Source organism: Melanotaenia boesemani, chromosome 24 (assembly GCF_017639745.1).
Source record: "Melanotaenia boesemani isolate fMelBoe1 chromosome 24, fMelBoe1.pri, whole genome shotgun sequence".
NCBI classification, from domain to species: Eukaryota; Metazoa; Chordata; class Actinopteri; order Atheriniformes; family Melanotaeniidae; genus Melanotaenia; species Melanotaenia boesemani.
The window spans coordinates 8641981-8657353 of NC_055705.1; the positions used below are offsets into that span (position 1 = coordinate 8641981).

A 15373-nucleotide genomic window follows, 5' to 3' on the forward strand; every position below is an offset into this window, starting at 1 on the left:
GCCCAATTTGATATTATGTGATGAAATCATGCACTTATGACCTAGTTGATATTGTTTGATGAAATCGTGATCCTGTATTTAAATAAAATGACTAAAAAAAAAAAAAAAAAAAAAAAAAAAAAAAAATTATATGCACTGCACTAGCACTACATGACAGCACCTGGGTCCAACTGGACTCAAAAGCGGTCTGACTATCACTTAATTATGACGTCCCATCTTGTTTGAATTCATGCTTGTGTTGTTCTTCCTCTCAAATGTAAGTCGCTTTGGATAAAAGCGTCTGCTAAATGACTGTAGAATAGAATAGAATAGAATAGAATAGATGGAGGTGTTTTATCTCAGGGTGGTGATAGAGTCTGCAGGTGGAGGATGAAGGCGAGCTTTACCTTCGAGGGTGATGCCAGAAGGTGGAGGCTGAAGGTGGTTGTAGTTTCTTGATGCCAGAGGTTACCAGTACAGAAGGAAGGTAGATTTTTCTTCCTGGAGGTGGATGCTTTGCAGGTGGGTGTCAGAGACTGCAGGTGGAGCTGTGTCATTTTAGTCTGAAATACAATTAAAATTCTGAGTGTCAAAGCAGAAGGTGGAGGACTCCATCAGCCAGGCTGCAGGTACAGAGGAACATAAAAATACCTCAAGTTAATGGAGCTAGATGGAAGATGAGATGGAGCTGAAGAGAGGATGTTACCATGGAAACGATTCAGGTGGAGGTTTAATGTGTAGTTCTGTTTGTAACAGTGTAAGTTGGAAGATGGGCTGGATGGAGGTGTGGGCGTTAGCACTGTGGCCTCCCAGCAAGAAGATTCCTGGTTTGAAGCTCGGCTGGAGCCTTTCTGTGTGGAGTCTGCATGTTCTCCATGTTCATGTGTGGCTTCTCTACAGGTACTCTGGCTTCTGAGTGAGCGTGGGTGCTTGTTTGTCTCTGTGTTGGTCCTGCGATGGACTGGTGACTTGTCCAAGGTGGACACTGTCTCTTGTCTGGTAGCTGCTGGGATAAGCTCCAAAACCCCGACCATGACCCTGCAGTGGAATAAGCAAATATAGACAATGGATCAATCAAATTTTTTGAAGGTGGATGGTAGAGGCTGAAGGTGGAGGATGAAAGTGAGTTTTACCTGGATGTTGATGCCAGAAGGTGGAGGCTGAAGGTGAAGCCTTATGTGCAAAGATAGATGGAAGGTGATGGAGGCTGGAGCTGAAAAGAGGACGTTACCATGGAGACTATTCAAGAAGAGGCTCAATCTGTAGATTTGTTTGTAAATAGTGTAAGTTGGAAAGTACATGAATAGATGGAGGTGTTTTATCTCAGGGTGGTGATAGAGTCTGCAGGTGGAGGATCAAGGCGAGCCTTACCTTAAGGGTGGTGCCAGAAGGTGGAGGCTGAAGGTGGATTTAGTTTCTTGATGTCAGAGTTGGTCGGTATAGAAGGAAGGTGGATTTTTCTTCCTGGAGGTGGATGCTTTGCAGTCTGCATGTTCTCCCCGTGCATGTGTGGCTTCTCTACAGGTACTCTGGCTTCTGAGTGAGCGTGGGTGCTTGTTTGTCTCTGTGGTTGTCCTGCGATGGACTGGTGACTTGTCCAAGGTGGACACTGTCTCTTGTATGGTAGCTGCTGGGATAACCTCCAACACCCCGACCATGACCCTGCAGTGGAATAAGCAAATATAGACAATGGATCAATCAAATTTTCTGAAGGTGGATGGAAGAGGCTGAAGGTGGAGGATGAAAGTGAGTTTTACCTGGATGTTGATGCCAGTAGGTGGAGGCTGAAGGTGAAGCTTTATGTTCAAAGATAGATGGAAGATGATGGAGGCTGGAGCTGAAAAGAGAACGTTACCATGGAGACGATTCAGGAAGAGGCACAATCTGTAGATTTGTTTGTAAATAGTGTAAGTTGGAAAGTACATGAATAGATGGAGGTGTTTTATCTCAGGGTGGTGATAGAGTCTGCAGGTGGAGGATGAAGGCGAGCTTTACCTTCGAGGGTGATGCCAGAAGGTGGAGGCTGAAGGTGGTTGTAGTTTCTTGATGCCAGAGGTTACCAGTACAGAAGGAAGGTAGATTTTTCTTCCTGGAGGTGGATGCTTTGCAGGTGGGTGTCAGAGACTGCAGGTGGAGCTGTGTCATTTTAGTCTGAAATACAATTAAAATTCTGAGTGTCAAAGCAGAAGGTGGAGGACTCCATCAGCCAGGCTGCAGGTACAGAGGAACATAAAATACCTCAAGTTAATGGAGCTAGATGGAAGATGAGATGGAGCTGAAGAGAGGATGTTACCATGGAAACGATTCAGGTGGAGGTTTAATGTGTAGTTCTGTTTGTAACAGTGTAAGTTGGAAGATGGGCTGGATGGAGGTGTGGGCGTTAGCACTTGGGCCTCCCAGCAAGAAGATTCCTGGTTTGAAGCTCGGCTGGAGCCTTTCTGTGTGGAGTCTGCATGTTCTCCTTGTTCATGTGTGGCTTCTCTACAGGTACTCTGGCTTCTGAGTGAGCGTGGGTGCTTGTTTGTCTCTGTGTTGGTCCTGCGATGGACTGGTGACTTGTCCAAGGTGGACACTGTCTCTTGTCTGGTAGCTGCTGGGATAAGCTCCAAAACCCCGACCATGACCCTGCAGTGGAATAGGCAAATATAGACAATGGATCAATCAAATTTTTTGAAGGTAGATGGTAGAGGCTGAAGGTGGAGGATGAAAGTGAGTTTTACCTGGATGTTGATGCCAGAAGGTGGAGGCTGAAGGTGAAGCCTTATGTGCAAAGATAGATGGAAGTGATGGAGGCTGGAGCTGAAAAGAGGAAGTTACCATGGAGACGATTCAGGAAGAGGCTCAATCTGTAGATTTGTTTGTAAATAGTGTAAGTTGGAAAGTACATGAATAGATGGAGGTGTTTAATCTCAGGGTGGATGATAGAGTCTGCAGGTGAAGGAGGAAGGTGAGCTTTACCTTAAGGGTGGTCCCAGAAGGTGGAGGCTGAAGGTGGATTTAGTTTCTTGATGTCAGAGTTGGTCGGTATAGAAGGAAGGTGGATTTTTCTTCCTGGAGGTGGATGCTTTGCAGTCTGCATGTTCTCCCCGTGCATGTGTGGCTTCTCTACAGGTACTCTGGCTTCTGAGTGAGCGTGGGTGCTTGTTTGTCTCTGTGGTTGTCCTGCGATGGACTGGTGACTTGTCCAAGGTGGACACTGTCTCTTGTCTGGTAGCTGCTGGGATAACCTCCAACACCCCGACCATGACCCTGCAGTGGAATAAGTAAATATAGACAATGGATCAATCAAATTTTCTGAAGGTGGATGGAAGAGGCTGAAGGTGGAGGATGAAGGTGAGTTTTACCTGGATGTTGAAGGTGGAGGCTGAAGGTGAAGCTTCATGTACAAAGATAGATGGAAGATGATGGAGGCTGGAGCTGAAAAGAGGACGTTACCATGGAGACTATTCAGGAAGAGGCTCAATCTGTAGATTTGTTTGTAAATAGTGTAAGTTGGAAAGTACATGAATAGATGGAGGTGTTTTAGCTCAGGGTGGTGATAGAGTCTGCAGGTGGAGGATGAAGGCGAGCTTTACCTTGAGGGTGATGCCAGAAGGTGGAGGCTGAAGGTGGTTGTAGTTTCTTGATGCCAGAGGTTACCAGTACAGAAGGAAGGTAGATTTTTCTTCCTGGAGGTGGATGCTTTGCAGGTGGGTGTCAGAGACTGCAGGTGGAGCTGTGTCATTTTAGTCTGAAATACAATTAAAATTCTGAGTGTCAAAGCAGAAGGTGGAGGACTCCATCAGCCAGGCTGCAGGTACAGAGGAACATAAAAATACCTCAAGTTAATGGAGCTAGATGGAAGATGAGATGGAGCTGAAGAGAGGTGTTACCATGGAAACGATTCAGGTGGAGGTTTAATGTGTAGTTCTGTTTGTAACAGTGTAAGTTGGAAGATGGGCTGGATGGAGGTGTGGGCGTTAGCACTTGGGCCTCCCAGCAAGAAGATTCCTGGTTTGAAGCTCGGCTGGAGCCTTTCTGTGTGGAGTCTGCATGTTCTCCATGTTCATGTGTGGCTTCTCTACAGGTACTCTGGCTTCTGAGTGAGCGTGGGTGCTTGTTTGTCTCTGTGTTGGTCCTGCGATGGACTGGTGACTTGTCCAAGGTGGACACTGTCTCTTGTCTGGTAGCTGCTGGGATAAGCTCCAAAACCCCGACCATGACCCTGCAGTGGAATAAGCAAATATAGACAATGGATCAATCAAATTTTCTGAAGGTGGATGGTAGAGGCTGCAGGTGGAGGATGAAGGTGAATTTTACCTGGATGTTGATGCCAGAAGGTGGAGGCTTAAGGTGTTTCTGGAGATGGATCGCAGAGGTTACAGATGGAGACTCTAACGGTCCAGGTGGAGAAGGGAGGCAGGTGTTTATGAAGCCGATGGTGGTGGCTGCAGGTGGAGAGCGAAGCATGGTCTTTAGTAAGCCGATGGTGGTGGCTGCAGGTGGAGATGGGAGGTGGATGGTGGACACTGCAGAGGGATAACATAAATAGAAAAGAAAAAAACTCACTTATTGTGTTTCAGAACTAGTTACGTATAAGAAGAAAACAAGAAAAATTTAAAGAAAAATGGTGAATTACATAAAAAGTTAAACTAAATGTAAAACTTAGTGAAGTGGCTCCGATGGTGATCTCAGTCGCTGTCCCAAAGGATGGAGACTCTAACGGTCCGAGCTGGAAACTGGATGGACTCACTGAAGAGAAAAATCAACCTAAATAAATAAATGAAAGAAACTAAAGACCTTCTATCCTGTAAACTTAAGTGACACTTCTTCTGTTTACCTTCAGTCTTTGGCAATGTTCTCCTCAGGCAGGACATCTCGGGCACCGGGACACCCCCCCGGCACCCGGAAAAGAAGAGAAGAGAAGAGAATTCCACAGTTTACTCATGTGGCACAGAAATGAGTTGTTAAATATACAAAAGTTATCGTGAAGAACATTTGATGGTGTGTGTCCATCACAGGGATGGAAGGTGGATTCTTACTTTGGGGGACAGTACTGTGCAAAAGTCTGGAGCCACTCCAGGAAAAAAAAAGTAGAAAAAAAGCAGATTTACAGAAACACGTTGGCTGCTTTTTGTTCTCTTCTCTGTCAACATGATTCCACATTTCTTCATGATTTTCAGGTCTGGGCTCTGAGGAGGATTCATCCCTCCATCAGACCTGTTACCACTGATTTTCAGTCCAGTTCTGCCGTCACCTGGCACACCTCAGATCCACTATCAGCTCTTTGCTGGATTTCAGATGCTGTCAATAGCTTTCAGCCCAGCCACCAGTTGAGATATGTGAACTTCTTTATCAACTTGTCCAGTTAATTTGAGGACACACTGTCCACCATGCTGACACATGGTTTTGTTGCTGTAGATTCTCCGTCATCACAACGCCACTCAGCTGGTGTTTGGCTGCTTTGTCCTTGGAGTGAAGCAGCCTCTGTCAGAGACTGATGTTTGGTCACTCCTGTCAGATATGGAAAGACAACATTCTTCCTCCTGTTCTTTCTGTCTTCTACGTTTGTGCTGTTTCCAGAAATGTAGCTGATTTGATGAAATTCTGTTTAGATAAAACAGGTTGAAATGGATTCCTTGGTGTGGTTTTGTTACGTTTTCCCTCCGTCCTCAACATACAGATTGTGATCCAGTGGGTGGTGTGAGTTAAAAACTAGACCTTCATTAAATCAGCTGAAATGTCTGGAAAAGCATCACAAACAGAGAAGAATGTTGTCATTCCATATGTGGCAAGAGTCTGAGAAACTCAGGATCTTCTCCAAAAACTACATCCTGGTTCATCTCAAACCAAAACATCACTCTCATACAGAAGCAGCTTCACCCAAATGACAAAACAGCTGAGTGACGTCGTGTTGCAGAGCAGCAAGGAGTGTTCAGACCTTCATACAGGAGAGACCAAACAACCACTTCAGACACAGATGAACACAACACCTCCACATTCAGACGTCCGTCTGCATCTCAAGCCTTAAGAAGTTTACATATCTGAACCAGTGGTTTGGTGGATACCATGCTGAGATATGCCAAGATTTCTGCTGATAACTCTGGGAATCACCTTGCTGGGTCAAAATACAATTTTTATGCCTGTCAAACTACTTTATATTTGTTATTTTTCATAATTAAGAAAGAAATCAGAATGAATAATAATATCTTTTTGGCAGGCGGCTAACAAAGAACCTAAAGATCCAAATTAAAATCAGTTTTAAGTTTTCTGTCGTGTCGACGTAACACTGGATCATCTTTGAGCTAGAAGCCTTTATGCACCTGAATGATTCAGAGGTCAGTGTTAAGAGGCAAACAAACATAAATATATAAACAAACTAACACATGAATAAAACAAAGACACATTCCTCTTAAACCAGTCAGGTCCAAGAACTGGACTGAAAACAAGCTAAAAAGCAGCCAAACATCTAAAGAAAAACTCCAAACATGCGGAAAGCCTGGACTACTGATGATGGAGGAAACTAGAAAAGGTTCCAGGTTTAAAATGTTTCAGGAAAAGTTGAACTTGTCTTGAGCAACAGAAACTACTGCTCGAGACAAGGTCAACGTTGGAGATGGAAAGAAAAGAAAAGGAGTGGCACGAGACTTTTGTACAGTACTGTGTTGGAAGAAGATGATGGTGGTTCCTGCAGGTGGAGAGCGGAGGTTGGTGTTCAGGAAGCCGATGGTGATGGCTGCAGGTGGAGACCGTAGGTTGGTGCTTAGCAAGCCGATGGTGGTGGCTGCAGGTGGAGACAGGAAGCTGGTGTTTAGTAAGCCGATGGTGGTGGCTGCGGGTGGAGAGCGGAGGCTGGTGCTTGGCAAGCCGATGGTGGTGGCTGCAGGTGGAGACTGTAGGCTGGTGCTTGGCAAGCCGATGGTGGTGGCTGCAGGTGGAGAGCGGAGGCTGGTGCTTGGCAAGCCGATGGTGGTGGCTGCAGGTGGAGAGCGGAGGCTGGTGCATAGCAAGCCGATGGTGGTGGCTGCAGGTGGAGAGCGGAGGCTGGTGCATAGCAAGCCGATGGTGGTGGCTGCAGGTGGAGAGCGGAGGCTGGTGCTTGGCAAGCCGATGGTGGTGGCTGCAGGTGGAGAGCGGAGGCTGGTGCTTAGCAAGCCGATGGTGGTGGCTGCAGGTGGAGACTGTAGGCTGGTGCTTGGCAAGCCGATGGTGGTGGCTGCAGGTGGAGAGCGGAGGCTGGTGCTTGGCAAGCCGATGGTGGTGGCTGCAGGTGGAGAGCGGAGGCTGGTGCATAGCAAGCCGATGGTGGTGGCTGCAGGTGGAGAGCGGAGGCTGGTGCTTGGCAAGCCGATGGTGGTGGCTGCAGGTGGAGAGCGGAGGCTGGTGCTTGGCAAGCCGATGGTGGTGGCTGCAGGTGGAGACCGGAGGCTGGTGCTTGGCAAGCCGATGGTGGTGGCTGCAGGTGGAGACCGGAGGCTGGTGCTTGGCAAGCCGATGGTGGTGGCTGCAGGTGGAGACAGGAAGCTGGTGTTTAGTAAGCCGATGGTGGTGGCTGCAGGTGGAGAGCGGAGGCTGGTGCTTAGCAAGCCGATGGTGGTGGCTGCAGGTGGAGAGCGGAGGTTGGTGCTTAGCAAGCCGATGGTGGTGGCTGCAGGTGGAGAGCGGAGGCTGGTGCTTGGCAAGCCGATGGTGGTGGCTGCAGGTGGAGACGGGACGATGGTGTTTAGTAAGCCGATGGTGGTGGCTGCAGGTGGAGACCGGAGGCTGGTGCTTAGCAAGCCAATGGTGGTGGCTGCAGGTGTAGACAGGAGGCTGGTTTTAAGCAAGCCGATGGTGTGGCTGCAGGTGGAGACTGGAGGCTGGTGTTTAGTAAGCCGATGGTGGTGGCTGAGGGTGTAGACAGGAGGCTGGTTTTAAGCAAGCCGATGGTGGTGGCTGCAGGTGGAGAGCGGAGGCTGGTGCTTGGCAAGCCGATGGTGGTGGCCGCAGGTGGAGAGTGGAGGCTGGTGCTTAGCAAGCCGATGGTGGTGGCTGCAGGTGGAGAACGGAGGCTGGTGTTTAGGAAGCCGATGGTGGTGGCTGTGGGTGGAAACAGGAGGGTGGTGTTTGCAAGCCGATGGTGGTGGCTGCAGGTGGAGGTGGCAGGTGGATGTTCTGCAGGTAGATGGTGCACACTGCAGAGGGACAGTTTATACAGAAAGAAAAACTATTTTGAAATTTTAAATTAAATTTTGAATGAACTATTTACATGTAAAATGAAAAAAACAAAACATGAAAGAACAAAAGTGAACTATATACAAAAGTTAAACATTTCTTGAAATGTAAAACTTAGTGAAGTGGTGATCTCAGGCGGGGTCCCAGAACTTCTGGTCAACCCTCTGGAAACACACTTCAAGACGGCCATTCAGACGCCTACAAGAGACAGAAGAAACATGAATGACATCATGATAATAAATAAATTACTCAGAAGCTTTTTTCAAATTAGGTCAACTTTTAGTTTTCTATTAAAAGCAGAAAGTGTGTCAGCCTTAAACTAAAAGTCCTGCCACCCATTCTAGTTTCAGAAATTCTCGGTACCACAAGTTTTCCGATGTTTTGGGAATGATGGGAAATAAGAAACAATCAGATATTTGGGATAAATTTTACAGAGAGCCAGTGTAGAGAGGCTAACTCAGGAGAAATGTGCTCTTTCTTGTCAGTAATCTGGCAGCAACATTTTGGATCAGCTGAAGAATTTTAAGGGCGTAGTTTGGGGATCCACTTAAGATGGTGTTACAGTAGTCCAACACAGATGGGATAAAATGTGTGGACCAGATGTTCAGCATCACTTCAGGACAGGATGCTCCTTATGTTGGTGATATGATGAAAATGAAGCTACTCTAGAGACGTGTTTGATGTGAGCACTGAAAGACAAATCCTGGTCAAGAATGACTCCAAGCTTCCTGCCATTAACAGGAACTAACTGAACAACCATATATAAGGATTTTAGGGCCAAAAAAGTTCCCTAAAATTCTGAATAGGTGGAGTCTGTCAAGGCTAAAGGTGGTGCACAAGTGGAGGACCCAACAGGATCCACCAGGGTGTGGGGCTTACGTCATTAGCTTCAGGCGTTGCGTGGCTTTTTGACACATGCCAGCCCGTTGCCGTCGTCACGCTTCCTCTTCCTGCAGCCACAAAACAGAACAAAATCAATCAGAGCTGTTTCCATGGCAACTCACAAAAAAGCATAAACCTAATCCAATGACACAGATCAGGAGTGAGGAGAAGATCTGGAGTGAAAGCATCCAGAGAAAACTTACTGTGAGGGGTTCAGGGTGGCTGCAGCAGGACGGGCTGGCATCCTGCAGGAACACACACACACATTTTACAGCAGGAAGACAGTGTGGACACACAAACAGAAGCTCAGCTGCTGATGCTAAACATTGATCAGGATTTGTCTTTTACTTACTGGGATCCAAAAGGGACCAAGAATTGGCCATTAAGGAGCCGGAAACACGGTAAAGCGCTGACCTGCAGACACAAACACACACAGAACAGATGTGAAACAACAAGCTGCTGTGGTGACATCTGCCCACCAGCTCACACACACAAAAACACATCCTTCCATCATAGGAAAGAGTTGGGGAACTGAGACACGTTCACCTGTTTGCGTTCATCAATTACATCTGATCAGCTTTTATCATCAAAAGTGTTTCATGCCATTCATCTTTGGAAAGAAATCATCTGTTTATCTGACCATATTGTTGGTTTTTGGAATTTATTTATTGATTGAATTAAACTTATAATCCTTAAATTGTTGCCTAAAACAGACTTTTATAGATGAAAGACTTGTTGTGGACCAACTATTTCACTGGACTACTTTCCCTGGACCCTTGCTGAACTTTGCTGGACTTTGAATCCTGTCAGCACCTACCGGACTGGTCAGGTGAGCCGCCTGCAGGATGATGGGAGCAGGGTAAGCTGGACCCACGACTGCAGGGAGACCAGGAGGAGGAGGAGGTGGAGGAGAAGAACTAGTAGAGGGACAAGGTGAAAGAGGGGAGGCAGGAGAAGGAGAGGGACAAGGGAGAGGAGGAGAGGGAGGAGAAGGAGAGGGACAAGGGAGAGGAGGAGAGGGAGGAGAAGGAGGGAGAGGAGAGGGACAAGGGAGAGGAGGAGAGGGAGGAGAAGGAGGGAGAGGAGAGGGACAAGGGAGAGGAGGGGAGGGAGGAGAAGGAGAGGGACAAGGGAGAGGAGGGGAGGGAGGAGAAGGATGGAGCGGAACAGGATAAGGGAGAACACGAGGAAGAGAGGAGGGATGAGGAGGAGGAAGACGAGCGGAAATAAAGAGAAGAGGAGGAGAGGGGGGAAGAGGAGAAAGAGGAGGGCTGGAGTCCACCTCCCCCAGCGGCGTCTCCCCGACGAGGAGTTCCTGTGACACATGATGACATGTTGCTGCAGTTTAACGTCTCCCAGAAATCAAAGAGCAGAAAACTAAAGCAGGAAAACATGTCGGACTCTCACTGCAGATTTATGACACTAAGACTGACTCTGCAGACTGAAATACAACACAGCTGATGCACTGAAGGATTCACTTCTTTAAAAGCTGCATCAACCACCTGGACAAGGTCACTTCCACAGAAAAGAAGCTCCGAGCTGAGGAACCTCCTGACTTAACTTTTACATTCCCACCGAGCAAAATGTACAAATGCTGCACTGTGACCACATCACTCCCACTTATTCTGTCCTTTGCATCCGACTTTACATGTCAAACCTTTAAATTCCAAGCTGTGCAGCAGGCTTGGACAGTAAACTGTCATCTAAAACATTCCTGTTTATCTCAGGAACGTGTTTCTACTTCAGAAAAATGTCCCATTCACTCATTATTGGCCACATTATGACATTAAAATGATTAATTTAAAATATAGAAATTTATGAATTACCTGGACTTCCCTGCAGGGTGAACAGATGCTCCCACTGCCAAAGAAACAGGGACACCACAAGTTCTGCAAATAAACACACGTAAGAGACAAACTGTAAATCTGACACGTGGGAAATTCACACCGTCCTACAAGACCTGTTGTGCTGAAGCAAAAGTGAATTTAAGAAGCCTGTAAACCTTTTTAACCCACAAAGTTCTGCTGCCAGTGTTGGATTTTACTTCCTGTAATATTACCTGTTTTATTGTTTTCCACTGAAATCATTTAATTGGTCTAAGTTTATGAAAAAGCAGCATTTAAAATAATCTCTTTTAAAATAAGATTGCGAGTCCAGCTGCAAACAAGAACGTCAAATTCATATAGTTAAAAACTATTTAGCCTAAGACATTTATCATGTCCGCTGTTAGTGTCTTTTATTGCTTTATAATGCAAATGTTTATATTTGTGTTTTTCATGTTAAGTTTTCAGTATAATATGTTTTATTATTATTGTTCAGCTGTTTTTGTCCTGGTTCAGCACATCCTTTTTGTATATTGTAGAACAATAAGAGAGACCAGATTCAAATTCCATATATGTTTACATGTAGGCTACATGTACCTTAATCACTTGTTGCCTTTAAATCGGCTTATTTGAAACCCTCTTATGAAAATACCAGTGTATAGTGTTGCTTTTCATTCATTACTTATTTTATGTTCTCATACTTACAGCCCCTTAAAAATACCACCTTGAACAAGTTGCTGCTAAGTTCTTTTTTTGTTGCAACGCGTTGCTGCTATAATGACTCAAATCGCCTTCGGGGATTATTAAAGTTTTCTGACTCTGAATTTCGATTTTAAATAAGCAGACAAGCTAGCGGAGACTTCGCACATGCGTACTTGATCTGCAGTCTGGAAGCAGAGGAGTGGAAGTCGGCGTCTCGGCCAGCGGCTTTGAGCATGCGCAGTTCATTTGCAGTCTGGACGCAAAGCCGTGAACGCGTGCGTCCAGCCAGCGGCTGGCGCATGCGCAGTTCATTTGCAGTCTTGACACCGAATTTCGTTTATCAACCTTTTAGTTGTTTAAAATGCAAAATAATGCAGTATAACCTTTTGTTTTAGACATGTCTATACAATTTTAGTACATTTAGAGATAAAAATCAAAGTTTTATACATCTAAAACACATTTTTATACAAACATATGAGGTTTAATGAAGGCATTAACATTTTCCTAAACTTGTCCTACAGTTCCCTTAAAACAAATCACTTATAAGCTGTTTTTTTCTTGAAATGTACAAAAGTTTAATACCAACAGCCCAAATAATAAAACTTCAAGCGAGTTTTACAGTTTTTCAAATGCAAATTTTTCACTCCAAATTGGTTAAATCCAGACTTAAACTTTTGAATCTACTTTGTTAAATTATTAGTGGAATTTAAAAGTTTTAAATTATGAACTACAAAATTTAAAAGAGCTCAGATTTTACATTTTCCAAATTTGGTGCTGTGATTGTTTAATATAGATATGACATAGCTATAATTTTATAGCATTCAGAGATAAAATCTGAGTTTTATACATCAAAAACAGCTTTTAATCAAACACATGAGGTTTAAGTAAAACATTAACATTTTCCTAAACTTATCTTAGAGTTCCTTAAACCAAATCACTTCTGAGGAGATTTATTTTCTTGAAATGTACAAAAGTCTAATACTTACAGCCCAAATATTAAAACAAGAGTTTTCAAATGCACATTTTCTGCTTTCAATTAGTTAAATCCAGACTTAATCTCTCTTGAATCTACTTTGTTACCTCATTAATGGAAGTTAAAAGTCTTAAATTATGACCTACAGAATTTAAATAAGCTCAAAACTTACATTTTCCATATTTGAATTTCTTCTTGACTCTCAAGATGAACTTGCCAACTTGTCTTTATAAAGGACTTGTTAAGAAAAAACGGAATTTTCAGAAAATCTGTTTTATCAGTGAAAACTTTGTTTGTTTTTAAATAATGATGCATCTCCGTAGCAACCATGGAATCCAAGTCAGCCTGTGTCATTCTGTGCAGTTCAGTGTATGTGGACAAAATAGTGGTATGAGATGTTTTTATTGTCTCATATCAATGAAGTTGTATCATTTTTATCTGAAAAAGCTCCAATCACACATTTACATTTGTCCATAAAAACAAAGCAGCTCTGCTACATCTTGGCTTATATTTCTATTGTTTCATTACACCTGAAAAACAAGTAGTCCGTGTTTTTTTGTTTTTGTTTTTATCAATAAATATTTGTTAAGGGTAATTCTTCATTACTTTTACATCCTCTTTAGACAAAATGTAAACAGTCTATACAGATAAACAGCAGCCAGATGTGCAGGTGATTACAGCTGTGTCTTAACAACTTACTACTTTGGTTTACAGTCACCACAAACACTTCTTCATATCCAACTACCGCAGCATTGTCACGTTTAATAGACCTACTTAGCTCATCATAAGAGGGCTCCAGACTAACTTTTAGCATTGGTTGCACTGGTGTGCCCAACTTCTTCATTTAGGTGAACCAGCCAAAAATTTAGGTGAACCCCAAATTTTACATTGTTCTCAGCATCACTCACACTCTGTTTGCTATGATTGAAAATCTTACAAATCCTCCTATACAGATAAGCCCAGAGCCTCTTTTCCACTGAGAAATGCAAGCAATTTACCAACTTTTTTAACCAAAAAATTAAAACAATTGGGCAAAAAATAATTCCACACAATCACACAAGAAAAGTAGTCTGTGTCTAAAACCCGGAAATAATTCTGCTGTCATGTCGCGATTTAAAATGGTGAATTTAAAAGTCCTACAAGAAACAGTTTGGCATTTGAAATCAACAACATGCACTCTGGACATGATACCATCCGACTTTTTAAAAACAGTTTTTACCTCAGTAGAAAGTGAACTTCTACTGATAGTTAACAGCTCACTGGCATCAGGCATTTTTTCCAAGTCACTAAAGATAGCTGCTATTAAGCCACTCCTAAAGAAAAGGACTCTAGACGCCTCTATAATGAACAACTACAGACCTGTCTCTAACCTCTCTTTTATTTCCAAGATTATTGAGAAAGTTGTATTTCACCAGCTTCATGACTTTTTAAACGAAAGTGGAAATCTTGATAAATTTCACTCCGGCTTCCGACCTCATCACAGCATTGAAACAGCTCTGGTCAAAGTGTTAAATGACATTAGGTTGAATACTGATTCTGGTCAAGTATCAGTCCTGGTTCTTTTGGATCTCAGTGCTACGTTTGATACTGTAGATCATAGAATCCTGTTGCACAGGCTGGAAAACTGGGTTGGACTTTCTGGAGCGGTCCTTAACTGGTTCAGGTCCTATTTAGAAGGCTGGAGTTATTTTGTTACGATCGACAGCTATGAATGTGAGCGAGTGGCCATGAATTGTGGAGTCCCCCTGGGGTCAGTCCTTGGACCTCTTCTGTTAAACTTGTATATGCTCCCTCTGGGTCAAATATTACAGAACTATACATTAATTATCAAAGTACGCAGATGATACACAACTTTATGTGTCTCTGTCACCAGATGACTGCAGTCCAATAGACTTATTGTGTCAGTGTTTGGAGCAAATAAAACCCTGGGTGAAGGAGAATTTTCTACAATTAAATGAAGACAAAACTGAGATTATTCTGTTTGGTAGCAAAGAGAAGAGGGTCAGCATTGGTAAACATCTGGAGACTCGGGCTCTTAAAATCACCAACCAAGTTCGTAACCTGGGAGTGTTGATAGACTCAGACCTGACTTTCAGCAGCCACATCAAAGCTTCACTAAGAAGCTTTTTACCAGCTCAGAAACATCAACAGAGTTAAAAGTTTAGTTTCCCAGAAAGACCAAGAGAAACTCATCTATGCATTCATCTCCAGTAGACTGGATTACTGTGATGGTCTTTTAACAGGACTTCCTAAAAAGAGCATTAAACATCTACAGCTCATTCAAAACGCTGCTGCTAGAGTTTTAACCAGGAATAAGAGATCTGAACACATCACACCAGTTTTGAAATCTTTACACTGGCTTCCAGTCAGTCACAGAATAGATTTTAAAACCCTTCTGATTGTTTACAAATCCCAGAATGGTTTAGGCCCAGAATACATCTGTGAAATGTTCAGAGAATATAAACCTAGCAGAGCTCTTAGATCCAAAAACTCTGGTCAACTAGTCCAAACCAGAGTCCAGACTAAACATGGAGAAGCAGCATTTAGCTGTTATGCTGCAAACAAGTGGAACAAACTGCCAGTGGAGATTAAACTTTCACCAAGTGTAAGGCAAGGCAGTTTATTTGTATAGTACATTTGATGTACAGGACAATTCAAAGTGCTTTACATAAAACAAAAGCATTACAGATATTTAGAAATAGTAAAAGGCTTCAACACACAATCACAATAAAATAATAAATTACATTAAAATGATTAAAAGCAAGATAAGTTTAAAAAAAAAAAAAAAGCTAACTTGCAGATTTCATGCATAGGCACATGA

At 43.7% G+C, this 15373-nt stretch overlaps 1 long non-coding RNA gene across 1 annotated transcript; it reads left to right on the plus strand.

Moving 5' to 3' along the window:
* The first annotated feature begins 1979 nt into the window (after positions 1-1979).
* On the plus strand, positions 1980-3714 carry LOC121635441. The gene is made up of 3 exons (XR_006009460.1): positions 1980-2008; positions 2958-3036; positions 3654-3714. It is a non-coding gene; the product is annotated as an uncharacterized LOC121635441 (long non-coding RNA).
* Positions 3715-15373: the final 11659 nt, after the last annotated feature.